Source organism: Bombina bombina, chromosome 8 (genome assembly GCF_027579735.1).
Source record: "Bombina bombina isolate aBomBom1 chromosome 8, aBomBom1.pri, whole genome shotgun sequence".
Taxonomy (NCBI): domain Eukaryota; kingdom Metazoa; phylum Chordata; class Amphibia; order Anura; family Bombinatoridae; genus Bombina; species Bombina bombina.
This window is the reverse complement of record NC_069506.1, coordinates 199,357,116-199,377,602: the sequence shown is the minus strand read 5'-3', so window position 1 is coordinate 199,377,602 and position 20,487 is coordinate 199,357,116.

Genomic DNA, 20,487 nt, shown 5'->3' with positions numbered 1-20,487 from the left:
CACATAAACTATTGAACTTCTGAATTTTATTTGTTAAATAGAATGTTAAATTCGAAATTTCGAATGTGAACATTTGATCTAATTATAAACATTCGAATTTGAAAGTGACATTCGAAAACTGCAAATAGCATTCGATTATAGAATTTTTAAGAATATTCGTTCGTATCAACATTCGGATTTGTAATTTGAATTTCGGCAATAACATTCGTTCTAACATTCGAATTCGGATAGTTACACATTCACTCATCCCTTTCTGGCATCCACCACAAGTGAACATTGGGGAATTGAGGTTTACAAGGGGGGCTTTGCCCCCTAGAAACCCCCAGATGGAGGCAAAAAGATAGTGAAGATGGGGGATTTACAGTGCATCATATATATGTTTAATGCAGTGACTCGAAGCACATGCGTACTGAGGGTATTTGCAGTCACACAGCTGATTCCACGTCACCAGAAGTGATGGAATTAGCTAATCTACTAGAACACCGGTCCTGACGAACCTTCAAACCCAGGCACACACTTGGAAACCTGGACTGTCCGGGTCACTCCCAGACAGGTGGCAACCCTATTAATAGCGTGCATCGGTTGGGATCAATATCGCAGTTTATCTAAAGTGGCGGTCGACGTTTTAGTCACCGCTAGTGTAGTGCACCTTTTAAAACTCTCCATTTCTTTCTTTATTTTTTTGTATTATTTTGGGATTGTTGGTTGCACTAGGTTAATTCTATCTGTAATATTCCTAGATTATTACATACTTTATGCCAATATAGGAATCAGTGATTCCTATATTTACTGTACTACTGGGAGCTAGCAAAACACATTGGGTGAGCCAATGACAAGAGGCATATAGTGCAAACACCAGCTAGTCCCTAGAAGTGCAATGCTGCCCTTAGGCTGACCATATTGCTGCTTTAAAAAGGGACACATATGAAAAATACATAGGTCAGGGTTCTTATACAAAACATTTCTTTCAACAGCCCTGAAAACAGCCCTGACTTTTTTTTTAAAGCGGCAATATGGTCACCCTAGGAATCGCCCTTAGCAACTATATAATTTGCTGTATTCCTGATTATAATAACATGTGTTTAACCCTGTGTTTATATTGCCTTGAGTATCAATTTCTAAAGATTAACATGCTGAATACATTTATTTCATGTAATTGGCAAGAGTCCATGAGCTAGTGACATATGGGATATACAATCCTACCAGGAGGGGCAAAGTTTCCCAAACCTCAAAATGCCTATAAATACACCCCTCACCACACCCACAATTCAGTTTTACAAACTTTGCCTCCTATGGAGGTGGTGAAGTAAGTTTGTGCTAAGATTTCTACGTTGATATGCGCTTCTCAGCATTGTTAAAACCCGATTCCTCTCAGAGTACAGCGAATGTCAGAGGGACGTGAAGGGAGTATCACCTATTGAATACGATGATTTCCCTAACGGATTTCCCATGGGTTCTCTGTTATCGGTCGTAGAGATTCATCTCCTACCTCCCTTTTCAGATCGACGATATACTCTCAAATTTACCATTACCTCTACTAGAGAACTGTTTTAGTACTGGTTTGGCTATCTGCTATATGTGGATGGGTGTCTTTTGGTAAGAATGTTTTCATTTACTTAAGACACTCTCAGCTATGGTTTGGCACTTTATGCAAATTATATAAAGTTCTAAATATATGTATTGTACTTATATTTGCCATGAGTCAGGTTCATGTATTTCCTTCTGCAGACTGTCAGTTTCATATTTTGGAATATAAACACTTTAAGAAATTTGTTTCTTACCTGGGGTTTAGTTTTTTTTTCAATTTGACTACTTTTGCATTTGCGGGTATTAGGCCCGCGGGTGCGTCAAATGTTAGACTTTATTGCGTCATTTTTGGCGCAAACTTTTTGGCGCGGGAAATTACGTTTTTTGATGCAACTTCGTCATTTCCGGCGTCATACGTGACGTCGAGACCTTTTCACGTGGTGGCGTCATTAGTGACGCAAGTGTGTCATTTCCGGTCATTTTTGGTGCCAAAAAAGTTTACGTTACGTTGTGAGTCATACTTGGCGCCAATTTTTCTTCATTATTTCAATACCCCATTGTTGTTTGCCTCCTGCTTTCTTTTCTATCAAGAGGCCTATGCTTTTGCATTTTTTCCCATTCCTGAAACTGTCATTTAAGGAAATAGATAATTTTGCTTTATATGTTGTTTTTTCTTTTACATTGAGCAAGATGTCCCAATCCGATCCTGTCTCTGAAGTTTCTGCTGGAACATTGCTGCCTGACATGGGTTCTACAAAAGCTAAGTGCATTTGTTGTAAAATTGTAGAAATTATTCCACCGAATGTCATTTGTAATAGTTGTCATGATAAACATTTACATGCAGATAGTGTTTCTATCAGTAATAGTACATTGCCAGTTGCAGTTCCTTCAACTTCTAATGTGCATGATATACCTGTAAATTTTAAAGAATTTGTTTCTGAATCTATTATGAAGGCTTTGTCTGCATTTCCACCTTCTAATAAACGTAAAAGGTCTTTTAAAACTTCTCATTTAGCTGATGAAATTTCAAATGACCAACAACATAATAATTCATCCTCTTCTGATGAGGATCTATCTGAAACAGAAGATCCTTCCTCAGATATTGACACTGACAAATCTACTTATTTATTTAAAATAGAGTATATGCGTTCTTTATTAAAAGAAGTGTTAATTACTTTGGATATTGAGGTAACCAGTCCTATTGACGTTCAGTCTAATAAACGTTTAAATGCTGTTTTTAAACCTCCTGTGGTTTCTCCAGGTGTTTTTCCTATTCCTGAGGCTATTTCTGATATGATTTCTAGGGAATGGAATAAGCCAGGTACTTCCTTTATTCCTTCTTCAAGGTTTAAGAGATTGTATCCTTTACCAGCAAAATCTATAGAGTTTTGGGAAAAAATCCCCAAAGTTGATGGGGCTATTTCTACTCTTGCTAAGCGTACTACTATTCCTATGGAAGATAGCACTTCCTTTAAGGATCCTTTAGATAGGAAGCTTGAATCTTATCTAAGGAAGGCCTATTTATATTCAGGTCATCTTCTCAGACCTGCTATTTCTTTGGGTGATGTTGCGGCTGCATCAACTTTCTGGTTGGAAAATTTAGCGCAACATGAATTGGATTCTGACATATCTAGCATTGTTCGCCTACTACAACATGCTAATCATTTTATTTGTGATGCCATTTTTGATATTATCAAAATTGATGTTAGATCCATGTCTTTAGCTGTATTAGCTAGAAGAGCTTTGTGGCTTAAATCTTGGAATGCTGATATGACATCTAAATCTAGATTACCATCTCTTTCTTTCCAAGGTAATAATTTATTTGGTTCTCAGTTGGATTCTATTATTTCAACTATCACTGGAGGAAAAGGAGTTTTTTTTGCCTCAGGATAAAAAACCTAAGGGTAAATCTAAGGCTTCTAACCGTTTTCGTTCCTTTCGTCAGAATAAGGAACAAAAACTCAATCCTCCTCCCAAGGAATCTGCTTCCAGTTGGAAGCCTTCCTCAAATTGGAATAAATCCAAGCCATTTAGGAAACCAAAGTCCGCCCCTAAGTCCGCATGAAGGTGCGGCCCTCATTCCAGCTCAGCTGGTAGGGGGCAGATTAAGGTTTTTCAAGGATTTTTGGATAAAATCTGTCCAAAATCATTGGATTCAGAGCATTGTCTCTCAAGGGTATCGAATAGGATTCAAAGTAAGACCTCCTGTGAGAAGATTTTTTTCTCTCACACATTCCTGTAAATCCAGTAAAAGCTCAGGCTTTTCTGAAGTGTGTTTCAGACCTGGAGTCTTCAGGGGTGATCATGCCAGTTCCTCCTCAGGAGCAAGGTTTGGGGTTTTATTCGAACCTATTCATTGTACCAAAGAAAGAAAATTTGTTCAGACCAGTTCTGGATCTGAAAATTTTGAATCGTTATGTAAGAGTACCAACTTTCAAGATGGTGACTATAAGGACTATTCTGCCCTTTGTTCAGCAAGGAAATTATATGTCCACAATAGACTTGCAGGATGCATACCTTCATATTCCGATTCATCCAGAACACTTTCAGTTTCTGAGATTCTCTTTTCTAGACAAGCATTACCAATTTGTTGCTCTTCCATTTGGCCTAGCAACAGCTCCAAGAATCTTTTCAAAGGTTCTGGGTTCCCTATTATCTGTAATCAGAGAACAGGGTATTGCGGTGTTTCCTTTTTTGGACGATATATTGGTACTAGCTCAGTCTTTACATACTGCAGAATCTCACACGAATCAACTAGTATTGTTTCTTCGGAAACATGGTTGGAGGATCAATTTACCAAAAAGTTTCTTGATTCCTCAGACAAGGGTTACCTTTTTAGGCTTCCAGATAGATTCAGTGTCCATGACTCTGTCTCTAACAGACAAGAGACGTTTAAGATTGGTCGCAGCATGTCGGCTCCTTCAGTCTCAGTCATTCCCTTCAGTGGCTATGTGCATGGAAGTTTTAGGTCTCATGACTGCAGCATCGGACGCAATCCCCTTTGCTCGTTTTCACATGAGACCTCTACAGCTTTGTATGCTGAATCAATGGTGCAGGGATTATACAAAGATATCACAATTAATATCCTTGAATCCCAATGTACGACACTCTCTGACATGGTGGATAGATCACCATCGTTTGGTTCAAGGGGCTTCTTTTGTTCGCCCAACCTGGACTGTGATCACAACAGATGTGAGTCTTTCAGGTTGGGGAGCTGTTTGGGGGTCTCTGACAGCACAAGGGGTTTAGAAATCTCAAGAGGCGAGATTACCAATAAATATTTTAGAACTCCGTGCAATTCTCAGGGCTCTTCCGTTCTGGCCTCTACTAAAGAGAGAACTGTTCATTTGTTTTCAGACAGACAATATCACAACTGTGGCTTATGTCAATCATCAGGGTGGGACTCACAGTCCCCAAGCTATGAAAGAAGTATCTCGGATACTTGCTTGGGCGGAATCCAGCTCCTGTCTAATCTCTGCGGTGCATATCCCAGGTGTAGACAATTGGGAGGCGGATTATCTCAGCCGCCAGACTTTACATCCAGGGGAGTGGTCTCTCCATCCAGATGTGTTTTCTCAGATTGTTCAGATGTGGGGTCTTCCAGAGATAGATCTCATGGCCTCTCATCTAAACAAGAAACTTCCCAGATACCTGTCCAGGTCCAGGGATGTTCAGGCGGAAGCAGTGGATGTGCTGACACTTCCTTGGTGTTATCAACCTGCTTATATCTTCCCGCCTCTAGTTCTTCTTCCAAGAGTGATTTCCAAAATCATCATGGAACAGTCTTTTGTGTTGCTGGTGGCTCCAGCATGGCCACACAGGTTTTGGTATGCGGATCTGGTTCGGATGTCCAGTTGCCCGCCTTGGCCACTTCCGTTACAGCCGGACCTATTATCTCAAGGTCCGTTTTTCCATCAGGATCTCAAATCATTAAATTTTAAGGTATGGAAATTGAACGCTTAGTTCTAAGTCATAGAGGTTTCTCTGATTCAGTGATTAATACTATGTTACAAGCTCGTAAATCTGTCTCTAGAAAGATTTATTATAGAGTTTGGAAGACTTACATGTCATGGTGTTCTTCTCATAATTTCTCCTGGCATTCTTTTAGAATTCCTAGAATTTTGCAGTTTCTTCAGGATGGTTTGGATAAGGGTTTGTCTGCAAGTTCCTTGAAAGGACAAATCTCCGCTCTTTCTGTTTTATTTCACAGAAAAATTGCTATACTTCCTGATATACACTGTTTTGCACAGGCTTTAGTTCGAATTAAGCCTGTCATTAAGTCAATTTCTCCTCCTTGGAGTCTTAATTTGGTTCTGAGGGCTTTACAGGCTCCTCCATTTGAACCTATGCATTCTTTGGAGATTAAACTACTTTCTTGGAAAGTGTTGTTCCTTTTGGCTATCTCTTCTGCTAGAAGAGTTTCTGAGCTATCTGCTCTTTCTTGTGAGTCTCCTTTTCTGATTTTTCATCAGGATAAGGCAGTTTGGAGACTTCTTTTCAATTTTTACCTAAGGTTGTGAATTCTAACAATATTAGTAGAGAAATTGTTGTCCCTTCTTTATGTCCTAATCCTAAGAATTCTTTGGAGAAATCCTTACATTCTTTGGCTGTGGTAAGAGCTTTGAAATATTATGTGGAAGCTACTAAAAATTTCAGGAAGACTTCTAGTCTATTTGTTTTATTTTCTGGTCCTAGGAAAGGTCAGAAAGCTTTTGCTATTTCCTTGGCTTCTTGGTTGAAACTTTTGATTCATCAAGCTTATTTGGAGTCGGGTCAGGCCCCGCCTCAGAGAATTACAGCTCATTCTACTAGATCAGTCTCTACTTCATGGGCTTTTAAGAATGAAGCTTCAGTTGATCAGATTTGCAAAGCAGCCTCTTGGTCCTCTTTGCATACATTTACTAAATTTTACCATTTTGATGTATTTGCTTCTTTGGAAGCAGTTTTTGGTAGAAAAGTTCTTCAGGCCGCTGTTTCAGTTTGATTCTTCTGCTTTTTGATTTAAGTTTTTTTCTTTCAAAAGTGAAAATAACTTATTTTTGAGTTGTGGATTATTTTCTCAGCGTAATATGGCTGTTTTTTGTTTTATTCCCTCCCTCTCTAGTGACTCTTGAGTGGAAGACTCCACATCTTGGGTATCCATATTGATATCCCATATGTCACTAGCTCATGGACTCTTGCCAATTACATGAAAGAAAACATAATTTATGTAAGAACTTACCTGATAAATTAATTTCTTTCATATTGGCAAGAGTCCATGAGGCCCACCCTTTTTATGGTGGTTATGATTTTTTGTATAAAGCACAATTATTTCCAAATTTCCTTTGTTGATGCTTTCTACTCCTTTCTTTATCACCCCACTGCTTGGCTATTCGTTAAACTGAATTGTGGGTGTGGTGAGGGGTGTATTTATAGGCATTTTGAGGTTTGGGAAACTTTGCCCCTCCTGGTAGGATTGTATATCCCATATGTCACTAGCTCATGGACTCTTGCCAATATGAAAGAAATGAATTTATCAGGTAAGTTCTTACATAAATTATGTTTTCTCTTGTAAGGTGTATCCAGTTCACGGATCATCCATTACTTGTGGGATATTCTCCTTCCCAACAGGAAGTTGCAAGAGGATCACCCACAGCAGAGCTGCTATATAGCTCCTCCCTTAACTGCCATATCCAGTCATTCTCTTGCAACTCTCAACATAGCTGGAGGTAGTAAGAGGAAAGTGGTGTAATATAGTTAGTTTTTTCTTCAATCAAGAGTTTATTGTTTTTAAATGGTACCGGAGTCGTACTATTTTATCTCAGGCAGCATTTAGAAGAAGAATCTGCCTGCGTTATCTATGATCTTAGCAGAAGTAACTAAGATCCACTGCTGTTCTAACATATGTCTGAGGAGTGAGGTAACTTCAGAGGGAGAATAGTGTGCAGGGTATCCTGCAATAAGGTATGTGCAGTTTTTTTTTTTTATTTATAATTTTTATTGAGGTTTAGTTAAAGGCATACATAGAACATCATAACAAATTCTTATGTCACATGAACTAAGACATCAATGTTTCAGGAGTAATAAAATAGACATAAAAAAGACGTATAGCCAACAAGTTACATATCTTGCAAACATTATATAGATAGGGTGCTAATCCTTCAGGGACCTTCTAAATGACACAATAAATTACCTTTGGGCCAACAAAAGTAACAGGTAGTAATAAAGCGAAAGAAGGAAATTGTAACTAAGGAGACCACTTTTGGATCTCATTAATAAACCTCGAACTTTTAATTTTTTTTTTTTAGAATAGTTAGTAATTGGTATTGTAAGCAATAATAAGAGTAAATATATAAACTTGCTGTGTAAATAGTGTGGTAAAGTATGTAGGTATAAATAGTTAGAGTATGGCATAGACAAGATAAGCCATATAGATAGCCCTCCAGCAGTAGGAGGTATATTATAGGGGGGTGGGTGGGGGGAGGAGGTGGTAGGTTAACTAGGGTTTATGCGAATTATGTGAAGTACCATGAATAGGGAGATAAGGGTAACAGAGCAGGTCCAGCCTGCACTAGAAACCCATCCCCCGTTGCTATGTGGCAGAACTACAAATCACATCATAGTCCCAGTAGACTCAAAAAATTAAACTATAGCGCAAAATCTTTACTACTATGTATATGGCTTTAGAGGTTAGGAAAGGAAAGAAAACATATAGACTCAAATAGCCCAGTACAGTTAGTGGCGTGTGTGGATTTATAATAACCCCTTATATTGAATTGTAATTAATCGTGTAATGCATGGCTCACCACCTCGGCCGCCGGCAGTGTCGCCATACAGGCCGGTAAACAGGGGTTTAGAAAATATTTTTAGGCAAACAATTAACAGTCAAAATTTATAAGGTGCTGTGTCTAGAACTGGAAGTCTTCCTATGTTCAATATATGCTCTTCCAGAGAAAAATCTCCAATATCACTGCCATATAATTGACTCAAAGACTAATAGCGCTCCAAAGTAGTTAAAAATTTTAAGTTAGAGTGCTACTAGGAGTATCTATGGGTACAAATAGATATTAACTTACAAACAGGTGCTTAGTACCTATGAGCTAAGTGTATTAGAGTAGACACATAACTAGGAACTATGCTATAACCTTAAAACTTTAGATGAACATAGAGATTGTGCCAAAATGAGATATATATGGGATAGCAGATCTGATTTGTAGGGGTGCACAGTGTCCAAATACCCTATAGTGCTAAAAATGTGGGATATCACAATTAATCATGGTACTGATGTATCAGATTAGTACAGGAGATATAATATATAAAAACTTTCTACATAAGGGCTCCGACTATAATGAGAAAAAAAAAAAAGTCTCTGGAACAGTGACTAAGAAAGGCAATGAAACATACATGGTACGCTTACAAACAGTTCCAACAACCTAAAAATTTTCAAAGTATATGTATATCCTACACTAGGTCTGGGGCGTTAGAAATACAGAGAACATTAGTGTTAAGGTTAAGCAATTGCAGATATTGGGGGCATTAAAGTAGGAATATTAAATTGTAAACAAGTATACCGCCAATACATTGCAAAGGCCTATTTAAAAAGACAGAGAGCAAGGTAGTAGTAGTGGGTTCTATGGAGTGGAGTAGATGGATGCGGCATAAAATGAGTGTGCTATGAGTAATGCTCTGCATGTGTGTGAACCAGACAGTACCCATGTTATATGTTGCTCCTTTATGTACTGCAACCTAAATGAAAATAGGATCCTATGGAGAAAAGCTATCTGGGAGAGCTGTAAATGAGGGGCTGCACGAGCAATAATATAAACAATATGAACAAATATCCCTATACTCTGCAGCAGTGTGTCCTGAAAAACTAAGCCTGCTTCCACTTTACTAAAGTAACGATGATTTGTTACCATATCCAGGCGCAGGTCTGCTCATATACAGCAAACAGGGAAACATAACAGTCATAAAAATGTAGAAAGCCCAACTAGACGGGACTATAACCCTTGAAGGAATATTCAAGTTTTAACATAACAGCAACAGTGCATACAATGTGAGAATTACAATCATCCCTCTCTTAAAATATGAACAGCCTTATTTTATACTTGAAGCTAGTGAAACATATAGGCAAGCACATCATTAAAGTTAATAACTAGGGATAGCAGGACCATACATTGAAAAGGTCCCCAATGAGAGCATGACCTCGCCTTGCTGGGAAAACAAATACACTCTGGGATCGTCGGTAATATCGGCCATAAGACCGTTACTAGTCATAAGCATTAAAAGAGAAAAAAAAAAAGTTATTAACCAACTTGCTTCTAACTAGCATAATGCTTACTATGGAGAACATAAAGTCACTGTGAAAACATGAGTAACTAAACAGTAAATGTAAGTCTCTTAGCCTGCTGGAGGGTAGTTTAAGCAAATAGCACTAGCCTAGAATGTCAGCGCTATAAGTTCAAAGCATGACGACCATTGTCTCTTACTGTCTCTTCGGCAAATGACTTTAAACCGGGTTGAGAGCGCAGAAACAAAGCAGGCAAAAAGGGCTAAGTTTTTCATCCCACCCCAGACCGCAGGGCCGTGGAATTTCTCTGAGCGACCAGCAATGGCAATCTGCTCGCGACCACACTTCCCGGATGGGATTCCATAGAAAAAGCAGAACACACTGGCAGATAATGTTGCGGTAGCGTTGACTGGGGTAGTCCTCTCACATCAGGCGCTTGTTTTTTCATCAGCCCATCAGACGCCATCTTTTTTCCTGGCGAGCGATCACATATAGTGTTCTCCACGAGGTTGCGGCACCAAGACTGCCCCTGCTGAGCTTTATCTTGCGCTATCGAGTGTAGGGGTTTGCGAGTGATTTCGCAGTTGTGGGTTGCTGTGTAAGCTTTAGGGGTTTGCACTACTGGGTGTTCTGTCCTGTCTGCGGTGCTCCGGTGTTCGCCGGGTGCATTCTGCGGGGCTTTGTATAGTAGCAAGCGTTGTCGAGTGCTTTCAGGAGGTTTCTTGCCAGTGATGGATAAAACTGACAGGGTTAGTGCATGTTCCAGCTTCTGGAAATGGGAACACAACAGCTGCCTTAAGCTTTCTACCCAGTCAGGAGTCATGGTCCCCATGCAGGAGAGAAAAAATGGCAGGTCTTAGCCGGTCTGAATATATGTCCAATATTTAGTGACCTTCCTCTTTTGATAGAGTCCTAGGGATTCCTGACACCCCCTAAGGAATCAGGGGTGCTTGTGGCAAAGATTTAAGCTGGGCTGACGGTCAATTAGATAGAATTATAAGTAAAGTCAGCAGAGCTGACATGAAGTGCGACCGCTCAGGTTCCAGGCTTGCTCCGCCCCCAGGTATGTGCAGTTTTAAGTTTTTCTAGGAATGGAATTGTTAGAAAATGCTGCTGATACCGAATTAATGTAAGTTAAGCCTAAATACAGTGATTTAATAGCGACTAGTATCAGGCTTGCTATCAGAGGTATATACTCTGATTAATGTGCAATATAAAACGTTTGCTGGCATGTTTAATCGTTTTTATATATGCTTTGGTGATAAAACTTATTGGGGCCTAGTTTTTTCCACATGGCTGGCTTTATTTTTGCCTAGAAACAGTTTCCTGAGGCTTTCCACTGTTATAGTATAAAAGTTACAGTTGGTGCAGTTAAAATTACAAACTGCGACATTCAGCTACCCTCAGCAGTCCCCTGCATGCTATAGGACATCTCTGAAGGGCTCAAAAGGCTTCTGTTATGACTGTTTAACATTTTGTTAATCTGTTTTTTGCATTAAGGGGTTAATCATCCATTTGCAAGTGGGTGCAATGCTCTGCTAACTTGTTACATACACTGTAAAAATTTCTTTAGTTTAACTGCCTTTTTTCACTGTTATTTCAAATTTTGGAAAAATTTGTTTCTCTTAAAGGCACAGTAACATTTTTTTTATATTGCTTGTTAACTTGATTAAAGTGTTTTCCAAGCTTGCTAGTCTCATTGCTAGTCTGTATAAACATGTCTGACATAGAGGAAACTCCTTGTTCATTATGTTTAAAAGCCATGGTGGAACCCCATAGGAGAATGTGTACTAAATGTATTGATTTCACTTTAAACAATAAAGATCAGCTGTTATCTTTAAAAGAATTATCACCAGAGGATTCTGACGAGGGGGAAGTTATGCCGACTAACTCTCCCCACGTGTCGGACCCCTTGACTCCCACTCAAGGGACTCACGCTAAAATGGCGCCAAGTACATCAAAGACGCCCATAGCGATTACTTTGCAGGACATGGCGGCATTCATGGATAATACCCTGTCAGCGGTATTAGCCAGACTGCCTGAATTCGGAGGAAAGCGCGATAGCTCTGGGGTTAGACATAATACAGAGCGCGCAGATGCTTTAAGGCCCATGTCTGATACTGCGTCACAATATGCAGAAGCTGAGGAAGGAGAGCTTCAGTCTGTGGGTGACATTTCTGATTCGGGGAAACCTGATTCAGATATTTCTACTTTTAAATTTAAGCTTGAGAACCTCTGTGTATTGCTTGGGGAGGTATTAGCTGCTCTGAATGACTGTGACACAATTGCAGTGCCAGAGAAATTGTGTAGACTGGATAAATACTATGCAGTGCCGGTGTGTACTGATGTTTTTCCAATTCCTAAAAGGTTTACAGAAATTATTAATAAGGAGTGGGATAGACCCGGTGTGCCATTTTCCCCCCCTCCTATTTTTAGAAAAATGTTTCCAATAGACGCCACCACACGGGACTTATGGCAGACGGTTCCTAAGGTGGAGGGAGCAGTTTCTACTTTAGCAAAGCGTACCACTATCCCTGTCGAGGACAGTTGTGCTTTTTCAGATCCAATGGATAAAAAATGAGAAGGTTACCTTAAGAAAATGTTTATTCAACAAGGTTTTATCCTGCAGCCCCTTGCATGCATTGCGCCTGTCACTGCTGCTGCGGCGTTCTGGTTTGAGTCTCTGGAAGAGGCCTTTCAGACAGCTACTCCATTGACTGAAATACTTGACAAGCTTAGAACACTTAAGCTAGCTAATTCTTTTGTTTCTGATGCCATTGTTCATTTGACTAAACTAACGGCTAAGAATTCTGGATTCGCCATCCAGGCGCGTAGGGCGCTATGGCTTAAATCTTGGTCAGCTGACGTGACTTCAAAGTCTAAATTACTTAACATTCCCTTCAAGGGGCAGACCCTATTCAGGCCTGGTTTGAAGGAAATTATTGCTGACATTACTGGAGGTAAGGGTCATACCCTTCCTCAGGACAGGGCCAGATCAAGGGCCAAACAGTCTTATTTTCGTGCCTTTCGAAATTTCAAGGCAGGTGCAGCATCAACTTCCTCTGCTACAAAACAAGAGGGAACTTTTCCTCAATCCAAGCCGGGCTGGAAACCTAACCAGTCCTGGAACAAAGGCAAGCAGGCCAGAAAGCCTGCTGCTGCCTCTAAGACAGCATGAAGGAACGGCCCCCTATCCGGTAACGGATCTAGTAGTGGGCAGACTTTCTCTCTTCGCCCAGTCGTGGGCAAGAGATGTTCAGGATCCCTGGGCGTTGGAGATCATATCTCAGGGATATCTTCTGGACTTCAAAGCTTCCCCTCCTCAAGGGAGATCTAAACCTTTCGAGATTATCTGTAAACCAGATAAAGAAAGAGGCATTCTTACGCTGTGTGCAAAACCTCCTAGTTATGGGAGTGATCTGTCCAGTTCCACAGACGGAACAGGGACAGGGCTTTTATTCAAATCTGTTTGTGGTTCCCAAAAAAGAGGGAACCTTCAGACCCATTTTGGATCTAAAGATCTTAAACAAATTCCTCAGAGTTCCATCGTTCAAAATGGAAACTATTCGGACCATCCTACCTATGATCCAGGAGGGTCAGTATATGACCACAGTGGATTTGAAGGATGCTTACCTTCAAATACCGATTCACAAAGATCATCATCGGTTCCTAAGGTTTGCCTTTCTGGACAGGCATTACCAATTTGTGGCTCTTCCCTTCGGGTTAGCTACAGCTCCAAGAATCTTTACAAAGGTTCTGGGATCGCTTCTGGCGGTCCTAAGACCGCAAGGTATATCAGTGGCCCCTTATCTGAACGACATCCTGATACAGGCGTCAAGCTTTCAGATTGCCAAGTCACATACGGACATAGTTCTGGCATTTCTCAAGTCACATGGGTGGAAGGTGAACGAGGAAAAGAGTTCTCTATCCCCACTCACAAGAGTCTCCTTCCTAGGGACTCTGATAGATTCTGTAGAAATTAAGATTTACCTGACAGAATCCAGGTTATCAAAGCTTCTAAAATCTTGCCGTGTTCTTCATTCTATTCCGCGCCCTTCGGTGGCTCAGTGTATGGAAGTAATCGGCTTGATGGTAGCGGCGATGGACATAGTGCCATTTGCGCTCCTACACCTCAGACCGCTGCAACTATGCATGCTCAGTCAGTGGAATGGGGATTACACAGATTTGTCCCCTCTGCTAAATCTGGATCAAGAGACCAGAGATTCTCTTCTCTGGTGGCTTTCTCGGGTCCATCTGTCCAAAGGTATGACCTTTCGCAGGCCAGATTGGACAATTGTAACAACAGATGCCAGCCTTCTAGGTTGGGGTGCAGTCTGGAATTCCCTGAAGGCTCAGGGATCGTAGGCTCAGGAGGAGAAACTCCTCCCAATAAATATTCTGGAGTTAAGAGCAATATTCAATGCTCTTCTAGCTTGGCCTCAGTTAGCAACCCTGAGGTTCATCAGATTTCAGTCGGACAACATGACGACTGTGGATTACATCAACCATCAAGGGGGAACCAGGAGTTCCCTAGTGATGTTAGAAGTCTCCAAGATAATTCGCTGGGCAGAGACTCACTCTTGCCACCTATCAGCAATCCATATCCCAGGTGTAGAGAACTGGGAGGCGGATTTTCTAAGTCGTCAGACTTTTCATCCGGGGGAGTGGGAACTCCATCCCGAGGTGTTTGCTCAATTGGTTCATCGTTGGGGCAAACCAGAACTGGATCTCATGGCGTCTCGCCAGAACGCCAAGCTTCCTTGTTACGGATCCAGGTCCAGGGACCCAGAAGCGGCACTGATAGATGCTCTAGCAGCACCTTGGTTCTTCAACCTGGCTTATGTGTTTCCACCGTTTCCTCTGCTCCCTCGACTGATTGCCAAAATCAAACAGGAGAGAGCATCGGTGATATTGATAGCGCCTGCGTGGCCACGCAGGACCTGGTATGCAGACCTAGTGGACATGTCATCCTTTCCACCATGGACCCTGCCTCTGAGACAAGACCTTCTACTACAAGGTTCTTTCAATCATCCGAATCTAATTTCTCTGAGACTGACTGCATGGAGATTGAACGCTTGATTTTATCAAAGCGTGGCTTCTCCGAGTCAGTCATTGATACCCTTATACAGGCACGAAAGCCTGTCACCAGGAAAATCTATCATAAGATATGGCGTAAATATCTTTATTGGTGTGAATCCAAGAATTACTCATAGAGTAAGGTTAGGATTCCTAGGATATTGTCCTTTCTCCAAGAGGGTTTGGAAAAAGGATTATCAGCTAGTTCTTTAAAGGGACAGATTTCTGCTCTGTCTATTCTTTTGCACAAGCGTCTGGCAGAAGTTCCAGACGTTCAAGCTTTTTGTCAGGCTTTGGTTAGAATTAAGCCTGTGTTTAAACCTGTTGCTCCCCCATGGAGCTTAAACTTGGTTCTTAAAGTTCTTCAAGGGGTTCCGTTTGAACCCCTTCATTCCGTTGATATTAAACTTTTATCTTGGAAAGTTCTGTTTTTGATGGCTATTTCCTCGGCTCGGAGAGTCTCTGAGTTATCTGCCTTACAATGTGATTCTCCTTATCTGATTTTCCATTCAGATAAAGTAGTTCTGCGTACAAAACCTGGGTTTTTACCTAAGGTAGTTTCTAACAAGAATATCAATCAAGAGATTGTTGTTCCATCATTGTGTCCTAATCCTTCTTCAAAGAAGGAACGTCTTTTACATAATCTGGACGTGGTCCGTGCTTTGAAGTTTTACTTACAAGCTACTAAAGATTTTCGCCAAACATCTACACTGTTTGTTGTTTACTCTGGACAGAGGAGAGGTCAAAAAGCTTCGGCAACCTCTCTTTCTTTTTGGCTTCGGAGCGTAATACGCTTAGCCTATGAGACTGCTGAACAGCAGCCCCCTGAAAGAATTACAGCTCATTCTACTAGAGCTGTGGCTTCCTCCTGGGCCTTTAAGAATGAGGCTTCTGTTGAACAGATTTGCAATGCGGCGACTTGGTCTTCGCTTCATACATTTTCAAAATTTTACAAATTTGATAGTTTTGCTTCTTCAGAGGCTATTTTTGGGAGAAAGGTTCTACAGGCAGTGGTTCCTTCCATTTAAGCCTGCCTTGTCCCTCCCTTCATCCGTGTACTTTAGCTTTGGTATTGGTATCCCACAAGTAATGGATGATCCGTGGACTGGATACACCTTACAATAGAAAACATAATTTATGCTTACCTGATAAATGTATTTCTCTTGTGGTGTATCCAGTCCACGGCCCGCCCTGTCTTTTTAAGGCAGGTCTAAATTTTAATTTAAACTACAGTCACCACTACACCCTATGGTTTCTCCTTTCTCGGCTTGTTTCGGTCAAATGACTGGATATGGCAGTTAGGGGAGGAGCTATATAGCAGCTCTGCTGTGGGTGATTCTCTTGCAACTTCCTGTTGGGAAGGAGAATATCCCACAAGTAATGGATGATCCGTGGACTGGATACACCACAAGAGAAATAAATGTATCAGGTAAGCATAAATTATGTTTTTCTGGGGTTCCATAGGGCACAGTGATTTGGTTAGGAAGCAAGATTAACCCAGGCAATCTCCCATGTTATCAAATTCACTTCTGCCCTTTTGTGATCCTTTTTTCGTAACTAATATTCTGAAGTATCCACTCATGTCATGTCCTGAAATGAACATTGTACACTTAGAGAGCTGGAATGTTTGCCATCGCATTGCTATTTGAGTCATGCTTTGGATTAAGTAGCATAATGTTAGTTTATGGGAATTATTGGCTAAATACATGTACTTTACACCTTAAATACCAGCTCCACTTTAGAGACATTTTAAACATTGTTATCTAAACAATAAAACTTACACTCACATACAATGCCATAACCATACTGCATATTTTAAACAGTGAGATAATTGTTTTAGATACATTTTATTGAATTTGGAATTGAATTTAACAGTTCATGATAGTTTTTCAGAAATCCATGAAACTATATTTTATGTTGACACATATTTCATTATTATTTAAACCACTATTACATGCACCAGATTCTCATAATCAACAAGTGCATAATAAAAAGACAATAAAATAGCAAGTAGTCTGAATATTAAGGGCAAGATTACAAGTGGTGCGGTAAATCTTTTTTTTGCGATCGCGAAAACACCCCTAGCAGTAAGGTTTTTGCCCTTTTCGGGTTGTGCTGGTATTACAAGTTGCAAAAATCCTAGCTTTAGTTTTCACGCAGGCATGCATGTATTCCCCCATAGAAATAGAAAAGTGGGGAAAAATTAAAACGCAGAGATCACGCAAATGCCATCACCTTTTTACATTCCCCATAGAGTCAATGGAGAGAAAAATAATTGAAAATAAAAACAAGCACCCATCCCTCATACATGTGAAACTCGAAAAATTAGAATATCGTGCATTTATTTCACTAATGCAACTTAAAAGGTGAAACTAATATATGAGATAGACTCATTACATGCAAAGCAAGATAGTTCAAGCTGTGATTTGTCATAATTGTGATAGTTATTGCTTACAGCTCATGAAAACCCCAAATCCACAATCTCAGAAAATTAGAATATTACATGCAATCAATAAAACAAGGATTGTACATAGAACTATATCGGACCTCTGAAAAGTATAAGCATGCATACTGTATGTACTCAGTACTTGGTTTGAGCCCCTTTTGCAGAAATTACTTTCTCAATGCGGCGTGGCATGGAAGCTATCAGCCTGTGGCACTGCTGAGGTGTTATGGAAGACCAGGATGCTTCAATAGCGGCCTTCAGCTCTTCTGCATTGTTCGGTCTCATGTCTCTCATCTTTCTCTTGGCAATGCCCAATAGATTCTCTATGGGGTTCAGGTCAGGCGAGTTTGCTGGCCAATCAAGCACAGTAATCCCATGGTCATTGAACCAGGTTTTGGTGCTTTTGGCAGTTTGGGCAGGTGCCAAGTCCTGCTGGAAAATGAAGTCAGCATCCCCATAGAGCTCGTCTGCGGAAGGAAGCATGAAGTGCTCCAAAATCTCCTGGTAGACAGCTGCATTGACCCTGGACTTAATGAAGCACAGTGGACCAACACCAGCAGATGACATGGCTCCCCAAATCAACACAGACTGTGGAAACTTCACACTGGACTTCAAGCATCTTGCAGTGTGTGCCTCTCCATTCTTCCTCCATACTCTGGGTCCTTGGTTTCCAAATGAGATGCAAAATTTGCTCTCATCAGAAAAGAGGACTTTGGACCACTGAGCAATAGACCAGGTCTTTTCTTTCATGTAATTAGCAAGAGTCCATGAGCTAGTGACGTATGGGATATACATTCCTACCAGGAGGGGCAAAGTTTCCCAAACCTTAAAATGCCTATAAATACACCCCTCACCACACCCACAATTCAGTTTTACAAACTTTGCCTCCGATGGAGGTGGTGAAGTAAGTTTGTGCTAGATTCTACGTTGATATGCGCTCCGCAGCAAGTTGGAGCCCGGTTTTCCTCTCAGCGTGCAGTGAATGTCAGAGGGATGTGAGGAGAGTATTGCCTATTTGAATGCAGTGATCTCCTTCTACGGGGTCTATTTCATAGGTTCTCTGTTATCGGTCGTAGAGATTCATCTCTTACCTCCCTTTTCAGATCGACGATATACTCTTATATATACCATTACCTCTGCTGATTCTCGTTTCAGTACTGGTTTGGCTTTCTACAAACATGTAGATGAGTGTCCTGGGGTAAGTAAATCTTATTTTCTGTGACACTCTAAGCTATGGTTGGGCACTTTGTTTATAAAGTTCTAAATATATGTATTCAAACATTTATTTGCCTTGACTCAGAATGTTCAACTTTCCTTATTTTTCAGACAGTCAGTTTCATATTTGGGATAATGCATTTGAATTAATCATTTTTTTCTTACCTTCAAAAATTTGACTCTTTTTTCCCTGTGGGCTGAAAATGCTTCATTTTATTGCGTCATTCTTGGCGCGGACTTTTTTGGCGCAAAAATTATTTTCCGTTTCCGGCGTCATACGTGTCGCCGGAAGTTGCGTCATTTTTTGACGTTATTTTGCGCCAAAAATGTCGGCGTTCCGGATGTGGCGTCATTTTTGGCGCCAAAAGCATTTTAGGCGCCAAATAATGTGGGCGTCTGATTTGGCGCTAAAAAATATGGGCGTCGCTTTTGTCTCCACATTATTTTAGTCTCATTTTTCATTGCTTCTGGTTGCTAGAAGCTTGTTCTTTGGCTTTTTTTCCCATTCCTGAAACTGTCATTTAAGGAATTTGATCAATTTTGCTTTATATGTTGTTTTTTTGTCTTACATATTGCAAGATGTTTCACGTTGCATCTGAGTCAGAAGATACTACAGGAAAATCGCTGTCTAGTGCTGGAGCTACCAAGCTAAGTGTATCTGCTATAATTTTTGGTATCTGTTTCTCCAGCTGTTGTTTGTATTGCATGTCATGACAAACTTATTAATGCAGATAAAATTTCCTTTAGTACTGTTACATTACCTGTTGCTGTTCCGTCAACATCTAATTTTCAGAGTGTTCCTGATAAACATAAGAGATTTTATTTTTTAAATCCATTAAGAAGGCTATGTCTGTTATTTCTCCTTCTAGTTTACATAAAAGTCTTTTAAAACTTCTCTTTTTTCAGGTGAATTTTTAAAATGAACATCATCCTTCTGATACTGATAAATCTTTGTATTTGTTCAAGATGGAATTTATTCGTTCTTTATTTAAAGAAGTATTAATTGCATTAGAAATAGAGGATTCTGGTCCTCTTGATACTAAATCTAAACGTTTAAATAAGGTTTTTAAATCTCCTGTAGTTATTCCAGAAGTGTTTAATCTCCCTGATGCTATTTCTGAAGTAATTTCCAGGGAATGGAATAATTTGGGTAATTCTTTTACTCCTTCTAAACGTTTAAGCAATTATATCCTGTCCCATCTGACAGATTAGAGTTTTTTTGGGACAAAATCCCTAAGGTTATGGGGCTGTCTCTACTCCTGCTAAATGTACTACTGTTCCTACGGCAGATAGTACTTTATTTAAGGAAAATTGAATCCTTTCTAAGAAAAGCTTACTTATGTTCAGGTAATCTTCTTAGACCTGCTATATTTTTAGCGAATGTTGCTGCAGCTTCAACTTTTTGGTTAGAAGCTTTAGCGCAACAAGTAACAGATCATAATTTTATAGCATTATTATTATTCTATAACATACTAATAATTTTATTGGTGATACCATCTTTTGATATCATTAGAGTTGATGTCAGGTATATGTCTCTAGCTATTTTAGCTAGAAAAGCTTTATGGATTAAACTTGGAATGCTGATATGTCTTCTAAGTCAACTTTGCTTTCCCTTTCTTTCCAGGGTATTAAATTATTATCTCAATTGTTTCTGGAAGGAAGGGAACTTTTTTACCAAAGGATAAAAAATCTAAGGTAAATTTAGGTCTAATAATCTTTTTCGTTCCTTTCCTCACAACAAGGAACAAAAGCCTGATCCTTCATCCTCAGGAGCGGTATCAGTTTGGAAACTATTTCCAGTTTGGAATATATCCAAGCCTTATAGAAATCTATAGCCAGCTCCTAAGTACCCATGAAGGTGCGGCCCTTATTCCAGCTCAGCTGGTATGGGGCAGATTACGTTTTCTTCAAAGAAATTTGGATCAATTCCGTTCTCAATCTCTGGTTTCAGAAC